Source organism: Aquarana catesbeiana, linkage group LG01 (assembly GCF_042186555.1).
Source record: "Aquarana catesbeiana isolate 2022-GZ linkage group LG01, ASM4218655v1, whole genome shotgun sequence".
Lineage (NCBI taxonomy): Eukaryota > Metazoa > Chordata > Amphibia > Anura > Ranidae > Aquarana > Aquarana catesbeiana.
Genome location: NC_133324.1, coordinates 866,866,866 through 866,882,824, shown reverse-complemented (window position 1 = coordinate 866,882,824; position 15,959 = coordinate 866,866,866). Strand labels below are relative to the sequence as shown.

General features: G+C 41.7%; 1 protein-coding gene across 5 annotated transcripts in view; it reads right to left on the bottom strand.

Annotated features, from left to right (window-relative positions):
• Nucleotides 1–15,959, bottom strand: part of LDB2 (LIM domain binding 2) — a 578,973-nt gene that overhangs the window by 536,008 nt on the left and 27,006 nt on the right. The gene's annotated exons all lie outside the window — the stretch shown is intronic.

Genomic DNA, 15,959 nt, shown 5'->3' with positions numbered 1-15,959 from the left:
ACTAACTAAATAGCACCACAAAATGATACTTGGTTCTGTATTCTGTAAAAGGGGAGGTACTGGGAGGTGGGTAGGGGGTTGAACCAAGGGACTGTACTCAGAGGTAAGTAGGGGGGTGGAGACAAGTGGTGATTCAGAAGGAGGGAGTACCTGCACCTATTCCCTGAGAAAAAAAAGTCCTGAACACCCCGCTTAAAAAACATATCACACCATGCTAAGCAATAGGCCCGAAAGGTGTAATAAGCCTTTTTTTTAATCGTCCTTGCATGTAACTGGGAATACTTTACAAAGTGTATTTTCACCACAGTCATCAAGCTAAGGGAAAATTCTCTTGCAAAATGATCAGCCTATTTCCATTTAGTAAATCAACTTCAGAAAACAGAAAGAGAGAAGGTTACAAAGCGCTAGCTTTAGAAAATATACTCCCAATGACCCTGTGTGGAGCTCTCTAAATTCTGGCTACAATGTGGTACAAATAACTAAAACTGCAAGCAGAAATAGTTACTTTATTCCATGGCCCAGCAGCCTTCCTTCCAGCTGGTAGACCAGTCCCCAATGCTGCTTCTCTTCAACACTCCTCCGGATGCAGCCCTTCTGATGTCATCATGTACAATTCAGAATCAACAGCCCTGCATTGTATATGAGAAGGTCAGTGGTCCATTCACAACTTGGGAGAATTAGAAACAGTGAAAAACACCAGCCACCGGTGGAGAGAGGAATTAGATAGCTATTGTGCTTATTCCAATTCCTCCGAACACAATAAGCATTTAAACTTGGGGGGTGCACTGCAAGGTAAAATTTTAGAGATACCTGGAGTACAGCTTTAAGGTACATATAGGAGTATATTTAAAAGAAGCTAATGTGACATTCACCAAAGATTTACTACAAGTTTGTAGCACCCTCTAGTGTGTGCTACTAGAATGAGAGTAGGCAAATCTTAGTCTGGCCCAGGGATAAACCTGAGTCACTGAATCTGGGTCAGGGTTATTAGAGTCCAGGGCTGGATGACTCATCCAGGCAGCTATCTGGTGCCCCCCCCCCTGTTTTTAGGATGTTGGAGAACGTTCTAGAAGACAGTGGGCGGAAACCAGGAGAGGTTGCCTTGAATATTTAGGGGCCCTTAGGCAATCCCCAGGTTGGGGGCCCGGCAGGAGCCCTTAATAGACAGGCCAGCAGGGAAGTTGGGTGGAAGATTGAGAACCAGTGCTGAGGGAGTCTGTCGGAGGGACCCCTAACCGGGGAAGGATTTTACCTCAGGCTGGAGCTCGGGAGGCTGGCATTGAAGGATCCCACCACAGAAGGCAGTTGGAGGGACATTAACTGTAGAGGCAGCAGGAGCAAGGAGAGACAGTGAGTAGATCAGCACGGTGCAGGGACAGACAAGAGGAGAGACTGCCAGCTGTAGCAGGTCTCTCTTGAAGACAGTGGTTTGACAAATCTTTATCTAACCTTGCCCTGGGGAGTCTCCATGTTTGTGTCAGTCAGGAGGACTGGGAAGAGAAAGCAGCCAGGTGGGCTAACAATTTCTGCAAGCAGTGGAACTGGGATCAGTGTTTACAGGGAGCAGAAGGTGGTGCAAGATGCTGTTCACTCCTCATGTGCTACTTCACTAAGGGACGGGGAGTTCCTAGCCTGTAATGGGCTGTTGTTGAGCTAATCAAAGACTGTTAGTTCCTCCAGGAGTGAGCCAGCAGAAGCTGTCAAAAAGGAACCAAGTTTATGCAGGAGGAAGGAAGAAGAGCAATCTGTAAATATTGAGGAAGTTGCCCCTGGTTCTATTAATGGACATTTTCAAGTTGGGCATCCCATAATCCCTTACCCCATCCAAGTTATCATCTCCTAATAAACAACAAAAACAAGCCAAATGACTGGTTTCGGTGGCTGGATGCAAGAAGGAAATGCTGTGTGACTGGCTGTGCAGCAGTGGGGAACCCTGACATCAGCAACTCCTATGGGGGTAGTGATACAGGTATATGCTTTTGGTGCAAGTCTTTTAAGTTACAGGATTGCTTCCCCTGCAGTGAATGTTTAGTGAAAGTCACTGCCTCATAAATATGCCCCTTAATTAATTTTTGCCTTGAGTGTAGTTGCAGTGTTTTTTGGATATCAATAATAGAGTACCAGTTGTTCTCAATTGTTGCCTTGAATAGCATATTAACCCGGATGACGTAATATGTTCACATTTATACAGTCAGAAACACCACTACATTAAAACAGTCTATGGGCATGTGCTGTTCCTGGCCCTATGAATTTGTACTTATTATGTGGCCCCATGAGATATGATATAAGACACAAATAACTGCAGGTACTGTATGGCCAGCGTTTCATAAGGAACTACACCAAGTGAAGTGCGTATGTACCCTTGGAATTGAACACATTACATTTTTCTTAATAACGTATGTTCTCCACATGTATGCAATTAAAATAACTGTAAATTAAATTTTCCCATACCAAAGAAAACGGTTCCCTCTCTCCTTTAACGACTACATTCTCATGGTAGATGATGTAATGCCTGTGTAGCTCCAAACCCTCTTTTTACTCTATCCCAGCGGATTAAATTTCCAGCAGAACAACAAGTCCTATGAAAGTAACATTATTGTCTTCACCATAAATCCTTTTTTTTGTGTGTGTTTTGCCTCATTGGCTTAAAAATTTCTGGATGGATTTCATTGCTCTGGTTTTACTGTTGCTTTCCCAAACCCTGCTGATACAGACTTTGCTGTTCCTTCCAGCGGTTGGGTCATTCCATTTTACCTCACGCTAATATTATTCATGCTCTGTGGTACTGAAACAAATTCTCGTGGTAAATTAAAAGCTGGCTTTTAAAACTACAAGCCCAATGGTTTTCTTTGTGTGGCAAAGTTCTGGGGCCCCTGAAGCCCAATGGTGATCTCCAGCATTAGGGACAGCTGATATCCTTCAGAGTAGAGTGGGTTACAAGGCATGTGGGTGTAATGCAAGATAAACAGATGGGCGCCAGACACTTTTTGAATGCAAAGAGATTTATTGTCTCTTAAACAGAGGATTAGGGCCAGGACACCCTTATGTAGATGCAATGTTAATTGGCAGACTCTGAGACTTCTATAGGTAGACAGCTATACAGGTGAAGGCCTCCAGCTGGACACCACTTCTGTAGAAGGAATGCTGTCTCCTATGGCAACAATCTTGTAGCTGTTACTAACGGTAAAGATATTCAACTATCTGCAGCACGAACAGTTCTCTTTACCCCACACTCACTCACTGTGGGTCTTCACTCAACAAGGTCCCAGTCTCTCTCACCAGACTTCAGATCCACTAGCCACTGGATCCCCTGAGCTCTTTCACTGTAGCACTCGGTATCTTCCACAAGCATCACCCCTGCTTCACTGCTGGGTTCCTGGCTTGGCACTCACATATAATCCTCAGGCATCACCTCTACTGTCCCGCTGGGTCCCTGACTTGGCACTTGCTGATGCTTTCCCACTTCTTCACCGTCCCCGGCTGGTGAGAAGTCTGCTCTGGTACTGGCCTCAGCTTACTCACAATGGTCTCTGGTAGCAAGGTAGACAGCTTCCCCTCTACCTCCGACCACAACTGGTTCTCCAGCCGGCTGAACTGTTACTTCTGGTTGGACTACAAGCCCGCAGGCCCAACCCTGCACTACTTCTGGATAGGCTCTCAGATAGCTTAGCAGCCAAATGTCCCCGGGACAAGCCTTAGGTTTCTGGCCTAGCAGCAATACACATTCACCCAGACAGGCGTCCAGGTGGCGCAGAACCCGATCACCTGACTCCACCTAAATAAATAGGTTCTCCCAGCAAGCCAAGGGACCCAAGAAAATCCCTGCCCATTGGTTGAGATACCCCATTCATTCCTAAGCTGTGCTTGCAATGCCCTTGTCGTATCCAATGTCACCAGATACCCGGCCACCTAGTGACAGAAGAGAGAAGTGCAGTAATTCCAGAATTAGGGCAAAATCATTTGACCTCCTAACAATTGGCCAAGGCAACTATCACTTGGCAAAGAAATTTAATAGCAACCCTGCCTAAACATCAGGGTGCTACGTCTGTTTGCTGGCACTAAGAAAAATCAATGTTACTGTTATGTTTCAAATGGTGATTCATGCATTGACATACCCCCTCAGACATAGTCTGACAGTATGGTCAGCTGCTAACTTGGAAACATCCACAGACAGCTTAAATCTTCAATAAGACACAGAAGTGGAATCCAACACAGTTTTACATCAGCTAATTACAGTACAGGGGATGTGTTTTCAGTCTTTTGAAGTATGAAAAGACAATGACTATCCTAAGCCCTGTCTCTCTGAATAACTAACACTGAATGATGGAACATGGAAGAAGTGGGGAGCTTCCAGCTAGGACTAAACTAACTAGCACTAAACAGGAGGAGAGGACAGGGAAAGATGCCAAAATCACATAAGTAAACAAGTTGTGGCCAAAAACTGCCACTAGATGTCAGAATACTACAGAAAAATCATAACCTCACACAGTTTAATACAAGACATAAGAAAATATATTAAAGAGGACCTGTACACTCACTACTTTACATTGTAGAAAAGTATCAATTTTTTCAGTGTTGTCACATGAAAAGATATAATAAAATATTTACAAAAATGTGAGGGGTGTACTCACTTTTGTGTGATAATGTATATACCCCTTGAAATTTTCCACTTTTTGTCATGTTACAACCAAAAACATAAATGTATTTGATTGGGATTTTATGTGATAGACCAACACAAAGTGGCACATAATTGTGAAATAAATATGTGAAAAGTGTGGCGTGCATTTGTATTCAGCCCCCCCTGAGTCAATATTTTGTAGAACCAACTTTCCCTGCAATTACAGCTGCAAGTCTTTTTGGGGATATCTCTACCAGCTTTGCACATCTAGAGAGTGACATTTTTGCCCATTCTTCTTTGCAAAATAGCTCAAGCTCTGTCAGATTGGATGGAGAGCGTCTGTGAACAACAATTTTCAAGTTTTGCCACAGATTCTCAATTGGATTTAGGTCTGGACTTTGACTGGGCCACTCTAAAACATGAATATGCTTTGATCTAAATCATTCCATTGTGGCTCTGGCTGTATATTTAGGGTCGTTGTCCTGCTGGAAGGATAACCTCCGCCCCAGTATAAAGTCTTTTGCAGACTCTAACAGGTTTTCTTCTAAGATTGCCTTCCCATCAACTCTGACCAGCTTCCCTGTCCCTGCTGAAGAAAAGCATCCTCACAACATGATGCTGCCACCATATATGTTTCACAGTGGGAATGGTGTGTTCAGAGCAGGGGCAGACTGACCATTGAGCCACTCGGGCACTGCCCGAGGGCCCTGGGCCACTAGAGGCCCCATCAGGGTTGCCAGCCTCAGTAAAACCAGGGACAGTATGTATAAATCTGTGTTTTTTTTTACATCTATATACTGTGTGTACATGTATGTGTATACTGTGTGATTGTATACTGTGTGTGTGTATACTGTGTGGCCCCATAATGTCTGATTGCCTGGGGGCCCCATAATCTCCTATTGCCCGGGGGCCCCATGAGTTATCAGTCCGCCCCTGGTTCAGGGTGATGTGCAGTGTTAGTTTTCCGCCACACATAGCATTTTGCTTTTAGGCCAAAAAGTAAAATTTTGTTATCTGACCAGAGCACCTTCTTCCACGTGTTTGCTGTGTCCCCCACTTGGCTTCCCCCAAACTGCAAAGGGACTTCTTATGGCTTTCTTTCAACAATGGCTTTCTTCTTGACACTCTTCTATAAAGACCAGATTTGTGGAGTGCACGACTAATAGTTGTCCTGTGGACAGATTTTCCCACCTGAGCTGTGGATCCCTGCAGCTCCTCCAGAGTTACCATGGGCCTCTTGGCTGCTTCTCTGATTAATGCTCTCTTTGCCCGGCCTGTCAGTTTAGGTGGATGGCCATGTCTTGGTAAGTTTGCAGTTGTGCCATACTCTTTCCATTTTTGGATGATGGATTGAACAGTGCTCCGTGAGATGTAACCACTTCAATACCAGGCACTTAGACACCTTCCTGCCCAGGCCAATTTTGCGCTTTCAGCACTGTTGCAATTTAAATGACAATTGCGCGGTCATGCTACACTGTACCCAAACAAATTTTTTATAATTTTGTTCCCACAAATAGAGCTTTCTTTTGCTGGTATTTGATCACCTCTGCAGTTTTTATTTTTTGCGCAACAAATAAAAAATGACGGAAAATTAAAAAAAAAACATGTTTTTCTTTGTTTCTGTTAAAATTTTTTGTAGATAAGTATGTTTCTTCTTCAATGATGGGCACTGATATGGCTGCACTGACGGGCACTGATACGGTGGCATTGATGGGCACCGATGAGGTGGCACCAATGAGGTGGCACTGATGAGGTGGCACTGATGGGCACTGATGATGGGCACTGATAGGCGGCACTGATGGGCACTGATAGGTGGCACTGATGGGCACTGATAGGTGGCACTGGTATGCGGCAACGATGGGCACTCATAGGTGGCACCAATGGGCACTCACAGGCGGCACTGATGGGCACTCGTAGGTGGCATTGATGGGTACTTATGGGTGGTACTGATGGGTACTTATGGGTGGCACTGATAGGTGGCACGGATTTGCACTGATGGGCACTGATAGGTGGACACTGATGGGCACAGATGGGTACTGACAGGTGGCACTGATGGACACTGATGGGTGGCACTGATAACACTGATTGGTGGCACTGATGACACTAATGGGTGGCATTGCTGGGCATCACTGAAATATAATGGTGCCAATCAGTTCCCATTTGTGGGCACTGATTGGCACAGATTGGGCACATGTGGATGGCCATGGGGTACATACCTGGTACATACCTGGCCATCCACATGTTGCCCCCTTCCCTGGTGGTCCTAGTGGCATCCCTGGTGGTCCAGTGTGGTCATCTGAGGGGGAGGCTGCGCTGATAAACAATCAGCGCAGACCCCCCTGTCAGGAGAGCTGCTGATCGGCTCTCCTCTACTCGCGTCTGTCAGACGTGAGTGAGGAAAAGCCGATCAACGGCTCTTCCTATTGACATATTGACATCGGCCATGATTGGACACGGCTGATCACGTGGTACTGACACACCACTCCACCGATCGCCACGATGCGCGCCCCCGCGGGCGCACGGTGGCATGTTACCCTGCTGGACGTCATATGACGCCCAGTCAGGATAACGGAACCACCGCCCGGCCGTCAATCTGCTATAGGCCGGGCGGGAAGTGGTTAAAGCTTGGGATATTTTTTTATAACCTAACCCTGCTTTAAACTTCTTCACAACTTTATCCTTGACCTGTCTCACGTGTTCATTTGCCTTTGTGATGCTGTTTGTTCATTAAGGTTCTCTAATAAACCTCTGAGGGCTTCACAGAACAGCTGTATGTATACTTAAATTAAATTACACACAGGTGGACTCTCTTTACTAATTTGGTGACTTCTGAAGGCAATTGGTTCCACTAGATTTTAGTTAGGGGTACCAGAGTAAAGGGGGCTGAATAAAAATGCACGCCACACATTTCAGATATTTCTTTGTAAAAAAAAATTGAAAACCATTTATCCTTCCACTTCACAATTATGTGCCACATTGTGTTGGTCCATCACATAAAATCCCAATAATATACATTTACGTTTTTGGTTGTAACATGACAAAATGTGGAAAATGTCAAGGGGTATGAACTCTTTTTCAAGGCACTGTATAGATAGATAGATAGATAGATAGATAGATAGATAGATAGATAGATATAGATATATATCTATCTATATATATATATATAGATAGATCTATAGATCTATATATATAATAAAACATACTTTATTAAAGGCCCTCCCTGCTTTCCCTAACACATGGGGTTAATAAAAAAAAGCAGACTTCACATCACATTCTCCATTCCACCAGCCGGCAGACCTGAGGCACTGTTCTCTTTTTACTCCCCTTCTGTCTCAGTCGACTGAGTTCAATACAGTATATGAGCCAGTCAGCTCCATACGGTTCTACATGTGCCTATATATTAGTCCATAAGCTAAGATATGTTGTTTTCTTTTTTTAATATAGTTTAAATAAAGTACTAAAAAAGTTAATTGATTTATAAATATGTTAAATATGAAATATTCCATGTGAATTGTTCATATTTACTACTTCCAGACCACAGGTGGTGCGCTAAACAAGGTCTGAAATCAGATGTTGTGCTAAACAAAAACCTTAATGACTCATATCTAATGGACTTGCACAGTCTTATTAGAAAGCCTATGATATATTATATTTCAAACAGTGTCATACATATACTCTGTATTAAATGTATTTTTAAAATAGAGATTAATATAAATAATTTGAAAATATAAAACCACAGCTTATAAAATTGTGAAAGAAAGTTGGTCAAATACTGTATAAAGCAAATCTAAACTCTTCAGGTGTGTATCAAAACACTAAGAAATTGAGCAAGGGCCATAAGTTGAGCAGAAATACACATGCCTACCAGTTATAGAAAGCAGGTGCCATGGAACCCTGGATCTAGATCTGTGGTGGTCATCTTACTTGATATAGGGGGCCTTAAATGCAGCCCCTAAAATCATCAATGGGACGCACATAATATTCAGTGAATGCAATTCTCTGCAATTCTTTGTCAGAGAATGCAGATAATGCAACAGGAGATGGTGAGAGACTATGGGCATGTTGAACGAAATAGTCATAGAGTGCAGGCATGCTACAGAGGATAGTCAGAGAGTGCAGGTATGCTATAGGAGTTCTTGGAGATTGGGGACATGCTTCATTAATATCATAGACTGGAAACACATTACCTGAGACTTCTAAAAATCACAAAATCATGCAAGTCATGGTAGCATGAGAAAGTTCAATCAGCAGTAAGAAAGTATATTAGATATAGCTAAATATCTCAGCAGGGGCATGTAAACAATATTCCTAATTAAGGGAGCAGCCATTAGAGGGAGGAGGGCCAACATCGGATGCACCACTTAGATCCTGCATATTCAATTCAAAACAATCCCATCACTGCATATTCAGGATACAAATAATCCAGCGTGCCCCTGGGAGACAGCAATACACTGCACGTGCAGTGTATTGCTGTCTCCCAGGGGCACGCTGGATTATTTGTATCCTGAATATGCAGTGATGGGATTGTATTGAGCCTTCAGCATTACTGATACTAAATCCAGGATCTAAGTGGTGCATCCGGTGTTGGCCCTCCTCCCTCTAATGGCTGCTCCCTTAATTAGGAATATTGTTTACATGCCCCTGCTGAGATATTTTGCTATATCTAATATACTTTCTTACTGCTGATTGAACTTTCTCATGCTACCGTGACTTGCATGATTTTGCATTCCAATTTAAGAGAGACATATTCCCTTCTCTGTCTCATCTGTGAACCTTGGCCGTGTCCTGAGGAAGCCTAACGGTGAAACGTGTAGACATACAAGGGCTCACTGCACAATAATCATAGATGCTATCTGTTACAATTGTCATTGTTTTTTAGATATTTGTGTTTTTCAATAAATTTATATTTTTTATACTGCTATATCTTCTCCACTGTTTCTTAGCCTAAAAAGTCTGCCTCCCTGGTAATACTCAGTACTACCTTATTTTGTATCCTCTGATGTAAAGGGGGAACTCTGTGGACTCTGATGTAAAGGGGAACTCTGTGGACTCTGATGTAAAGGGGAACTCTGTGGACTCTGATGTAAAGGGGAACTCTGTGGACTCTGATGTAAAGGGGAACTCTGTGGACTCTGATGTAAAGGGGGAACACTGTGGTTAACTTCATATGATTTGAAATGTTATTTAATAGCAACATCTATGCATAGTTTATCTATGCATGCTATGAAAAAAAATTGCTGTGCGACGATGAAGTGTTCGGGTTTGACTTGAAGAAAAGTTGGCAACCCTATTCACAACTGTTGTCTGCTGTCTCCTGCACAGAGCTTCCGACACTGGAAACCGGACAACAGTCATCATGCACTCTTCGTACACTGCAGCTTCAGGCCACAAGAGATGATACAAAAGCACTGTGCGACCTGCCTCTTATTAGCTGACTCTTTCCTATACACCTAATGTCTGGGTAATCGATTAATACAGAGGCAGTTTTTAGAGTTCAGGTCCACTTTTAATAACAGAACTACTTTGTTCTAGAGAACTCATTGCAGTAATGCAAAGTACATTTGCCCCTGGATACGATGGGGTGGTAAACCCCGGCAGAATAATGTGTTAAGGCTTTTAGCAGGAAATGTCAGGATAGAAATGTAATTGAAACGGGCTCCTATTGCTAGTGTGCCAGTTTCTCATTGTTACATTTTATGCAATTCTGGCTAGATGGCAATGTTCCAAAAGATCAAAATAGTAAAAAAAAAAAAAAAAGTTCAAATTATACGCTGACTGGTGGTAATTCTTTTTTGACGTTTGTTTTTCTCCCAGCAGCAGAAAGTCTAAGCCCGGCGAAGGCTCTGAAGATCATTTTAAGAGAGAATAAGTAGGCCCCGCTGACTGAGAGCTAGACTGCCGTCGTCTGTGTTAAGTGACAGTATGCGCTGATACCGTCTCATTATTTTGCAATGAACTGATGCTGGCTGACGGTCACTTGTTATATTTTATGTATATTAAACAGGCACAGGAGCCATAATAACACAAGCAGTCCATCATAATTTAATGGTGGCTGTTCTTAGAAAAAGAGGGAGCAGCACAAGGATGCGGAAATTTGAATCTGCACATGGACATTTCAGAAAACATAAGATGACATTCCGATGGAAAACAGCCCCGAACCCAAGTGAACAAATAAAGTGCACCTCTGATGGGCAAAGCAAGATCAGATCTTCGAAGACAATGCAGAAAGTTATTTTAGTATTTTAATACATGCCGTCCTTATCAAACAAATCCAAAATCTACATTTTGCTACCATTTATTAAATATTCAGGTATTTTTGCAGCCTACCTACTGCATAGAAGTAACATGGAATTGTGCCTCTTGTCACCATTAGGAACTTGGACACTGCAGTAAATGATGCAGTTTACCATTCATTTATAGTGAATTCTTATTACACCCTCATGTCAATCTGGGCACAAACAGACTTGGCAAACAGATGTTACCTGATCAAATGAATAAATTGTATGTCCAAGAATTCTTTTGCAAGTGCCACATTGCCTTTAACAGAATTTGTTCTTCCATTATTATGGTTAGGGCTATGGTGGTCAACCAACATTTTATTTTACTACTTTGTTGTGAACAGACTGTGCTATGACCTGAATAGCAAGTCATTTTTACATGATTTCCATATTGTTATTTGCACTGTATGTGATCTGCCCCCACTTTCATGTGTTGTGCTGAACTGCATTAAGTTGTTAATGTTTTGCAGTGTGCTGACATCTAGTGGTGGTTTTGTGTCATAACAACTTGTTTGCTAATGTGGTTTGGTATTTTCCCTTCTCATTCCCTCCTGTTTTGTGCTAGTTGTTTTAGTCCTAGCTATACATTTCACACTTCTTGATGTTTCATCAGTCAGTGTAAGTTATTCACAGGGACGGGGCTTAGGATAGTCATTGCATTCTTAGCCCTCATGCACACAGGCTGTTAAAAAACGTTATGAAAACGCCAGTATCTTTGCAGTGATTTTTTTAAACTTTTTTCAGCGTTTTTCAGCGTTTTTGCAATAGCGGTTTTTAGCGTTTTTGAGCGTTTTTCCGCGTTAGCGTTTTTGAGCGTTTTTTTTTTTTCAAATTATTTTTTTTTTTTTTTCAATGGATTGAAAACGCTAAAAAACGTTGGTGAATGACGTTTTTGAGCGTTTTTGAGCGTTTTTGAGCGTTTTTCAGCGTTAGAGCGTTTTTACAGCTGAAAAACGTCTCTCAGAACCCACTGGTCCTGGTTTTTTTTTTACAGCTTAAAAACACCTATGCCACTTGCAGCTCAAAAACGCCTAGGTGGGCATGAAGCCATAGACTAACATAGACAGGCCTTTTTAAGCTGCAAAAAAAGCTCAAAAAAGCAGCTGTAAAAACGTCCGTGTGCATGAGGACTTATACTTCAAACAATTGAAAAAACATCTTCCATGTACTGCAATTAGCTGAACTAAAATTGCATTCAAGGAAAACCATTGGGGATGATTTACTAAAACTGGAGAGAATGCAAAGGCAGCTTCTAACTACAGCTTGCTCAATTAAGCTTTGATAAATAATAAAAAAACAAAAAACCTTAAAGCTGATTGACTTCTATTCAGAGCTGCACCAGATTTTGTACTCTCCAGTTTTACTTACACTTTAAAAGACTGGAAAAAAACATCTTCTGTACTGCAATTAGCTAAAGTACAATTGTGTTGGATTCACCTTCTGTGTGTTAATGAAGAGTTAAGCCGCCTGTGGATGGTGCCAAGTCAGCAGGAGACTATACTGTCCAAACAGACTGGGTCTAAGGAGGTTTGTCAATGCATAAAGCGGCATTTGAAACAGAACAGTAGGATTCACATGCAGCTTTGTTAGATTTTCCATTCAATATCTGTATGGAAGACAATCAGCATCCATGCTGAACTACTGTTAAAATTATTAGGAAATAATATACTCAATGTTTTCATGGAACGTCTATAGACTGAAAGTAGATTTGTGTTAGATGAGATAAGTCCTCAAGTGACCCAATTTATCATATCTGAAAAATTAATTGATTAAACTTGGAAATTTAAAGGAACATGCTACTTTTAACAAAAAATTACAACACAAGCAATTAAATGTTATTTGAAAACTATATTTTTTGTATTCTGTATCCACTAAGATTACATAGCATTCTCGGTGCACAGAGAGTGAGATAAAATTTAAAGGCATCCTGTACAATAAAGGTTTTATTTTTCTTGAGATACTTTTAAAGCATACCACAGGGTCTAATTACAACAATGAGACTGCTCAGGTGGTGATAACAAAAGCAGTTTATCCCCTTTAGCCTGGGTTCACACTGAAGGCGGGTTTGAAATCGTGCGACTTCAGCTGAACTCGCACGGTTTCAAACCCGCATTTCAGTCTGACTTTAGGAGGGATTTCAGAGACATCTGTGTGGGTTCCTGCACAGATGTCTAGTGAAATCACCCCCAAAGTCACCAAAAGTAATGCAGGAACTACTTTTCGGAATCAGTGTGGCACCGCACAGTCGGCATCGCACCGATTCGGGCGGTGCCGTTGCCGGCAATAGGTGGCGATTTGACATGTCAAATTACATGTCAAATCTGCCCGATGTGAACGGGGGCTTACAGACAGTTTGAGAAAAGATATAGTAAAGTCTACTTCAATATCTTCAGAACAGAATTCTAAAATCCTTCCAATGTATTTAGTTCACCTTTAAGAAGTTGTTTTTTTCCCCAAAACAAAAGTTTTCCTTAAAATTATCACAGATCAAGATAATGCTAAGTAGGGCATATTGGGTATTTGTGCGAGTCCTCGCACAAATGCTTCCGATGCCAGATCCGATGCCTGGGAGAGATAAAGCGACCCAGCACAACTGGAAGTCAGCTGGCAGAACAACGGAAGTGACGCTCCGCGTCGACGTCGGTGGTTGGACATCCCGACGCCCATCTTGGTACACCCTTCACTCGGCTGCAGTAAGCCAGCAGTGGACATCTTGGTACACCCAGCCCATATAGTTCTGGCTGGGTGTAACAAAATGGCCGCTGCTGCTTTTATGCGGCCGAGTGCAAGGAGTACCAAGATGGGCTGTCGCAGGCAGCCTTTCCTCATGGCATTTCAGTGCCTGCCCATCAGTGCCCATAAATGCCACCTATCAGTGCCCAATGCCCATAAGTGCCGCCCATCAGTGCCAGGCACCTGTCAGTGCCACCTATAAGTGCCAGCCACCTGTCAGTGCCAGCCATAAGTTCCATCTGTCTGTGCCCACCATTTCTCAGTGCCAGCCATCAGTGCCATCTGTCAGTGCCCGCCATCTGTCAGTGCCAGCCATCAGTTAGTGCTCATCAGCGCCACTTAATCCTATCAGTGCTCATCAGTGCTGCTTAATCAGTGCCACCTATCAGTGCCCATCAGTGCTGCATATCAGTGCCACTTAATCTGTATTGCGCTTTGAAAACTGTCACATGACATAAAAAAAAAGTATTGGTAATCAGTATCGCCGAGTGCTTGAAAAAAGTATCGGTATTTGTACTCGGTCTTAAAAAAAGTGGTATCGGGACAACCCTAATGCTAAGTAAGGTAAGTACATGCATCCACAACTTACTATACCTAAGTCCAGACAAAGTTTATGCTATCATAATAAATACTATAAATACTAATAGAGCTGCACGATTAATCATAAAAAAAATCATGATCTCGATTCAACCCCCACGATCTCCATCCAGCATAGCCACGATTCTCAGTGCAGTGATAACGGGTTTAATAGGACTAAAATATTGCATTAAAGATAGCACTAAAGATTAAAGTGAATCATTACTTATTATTGCCATCTTATTTGTTCACCTAATGTGCAGATGTTGTAAATCTTTAAAATAAAAAAGTTTGTCAGCATCGTGATCTTTATTCCGAGCAAAAAAAATTGTGGTTCTTTTTTCCAGAATCGTGCAGCCCTACTATATAATCACTATAAAAAATCACAAAATATTAGTGCTAATACCACCATCACACTTCAAATGTCATAAAACAAATTTATGCCATGACATGTAAGAAATTATTTTGCAGGCATAAAATGTTACAAATTAAAGCAGCAAAAAAAAAACCTACATTCAACCATACTTTATTATTTCTGCTATATGAGTGGACATTTAAAGCTGAACCCTGACATTAAAAAACTAATTTGACTCATACCACCTTATCCCTCCAATAAAATCTCAAGCTGTTTTTTTTTTTAAATGAAGAATCCAATACCCAGTACAACGCATACATCCAACTTTCCTATAATAGCAATAGTGTCTATTTTCATCTCAATACTGCAGTGCATTTTGAAAAATACGCCCATTTTTTCTGTTTTAGTCAATTGAGAGGCTCATAGTGGTCAATGACACACATCAAAATGCATTGGCAACAGGGATTATCAGCCTTGACCAATGGTTGTTTATTCTATCCACTTCAAATCCTTAAAGCGTTTGATAATCCCTGTCACGCCTAAGCCTATTTCTGACATTTGTTGCTTACAAGTTAAAATCCATATTTTGCTAGAAAATTACTTAGAACCCCCAAACAATATATATATATATATATATATATATATATATATATATATATATATATATATATATATATATTTAGCAGAGAATCTAGAGAATAAAATGGCCATCATTGCAATATTTTATGTCATAATGTATTTGCGCTGCGGTCAAACACAAAAAAAGACACTTTCATGAATTAAAGAAAAACTAAACAGTGACGTTAGCCCAATTTTTTTGTATAATGTGAAAGATGATTTTACGCTTTGTAAATAGATACCTAACATGTCATGCTTTTTTTTTTTTAAAAATGATTCTTATTCATTTTATTTATTTTTATTCTTTTACCATGTCTCTTAAAAAAAAAAAAAAAGATCACTTTTATTGCTGTCACAAGGAATGTAAACATCCCTTGTGACTGCAATAGGTGGTGGCAGGTACTCTTTATGGAGGGATGTAGGGTCTAAAAGACCCCAAATCCCTCCTTTGTACTTCAAAGTATTCAGATCGCCAAAAACAGCGATTCTTTTTAAAAAAATTTGCCGCCATTAGCAGCTGAGTAAACTGGACGTGACATTGTGATGTCGCTTCCGTGTTTACACATAGGAGACTGGAAGGAAGCCGGATCATGGATTGGGTCTCCCGGTCAGGCAGGAGGCCCAGGAAGAGCATCGGAAGGCGGCGGGAGGGGAGGACGTCCACTCTTGCTCCTTTGGGATAACAGCCAAGAAGCTTTTAGCCGCATCAGTTGTTATCCCTGAAGAGCCGACCGGCCGCTCTAAAAAATGGTACCGGGATGATGCATGCAGCTGCATGCAT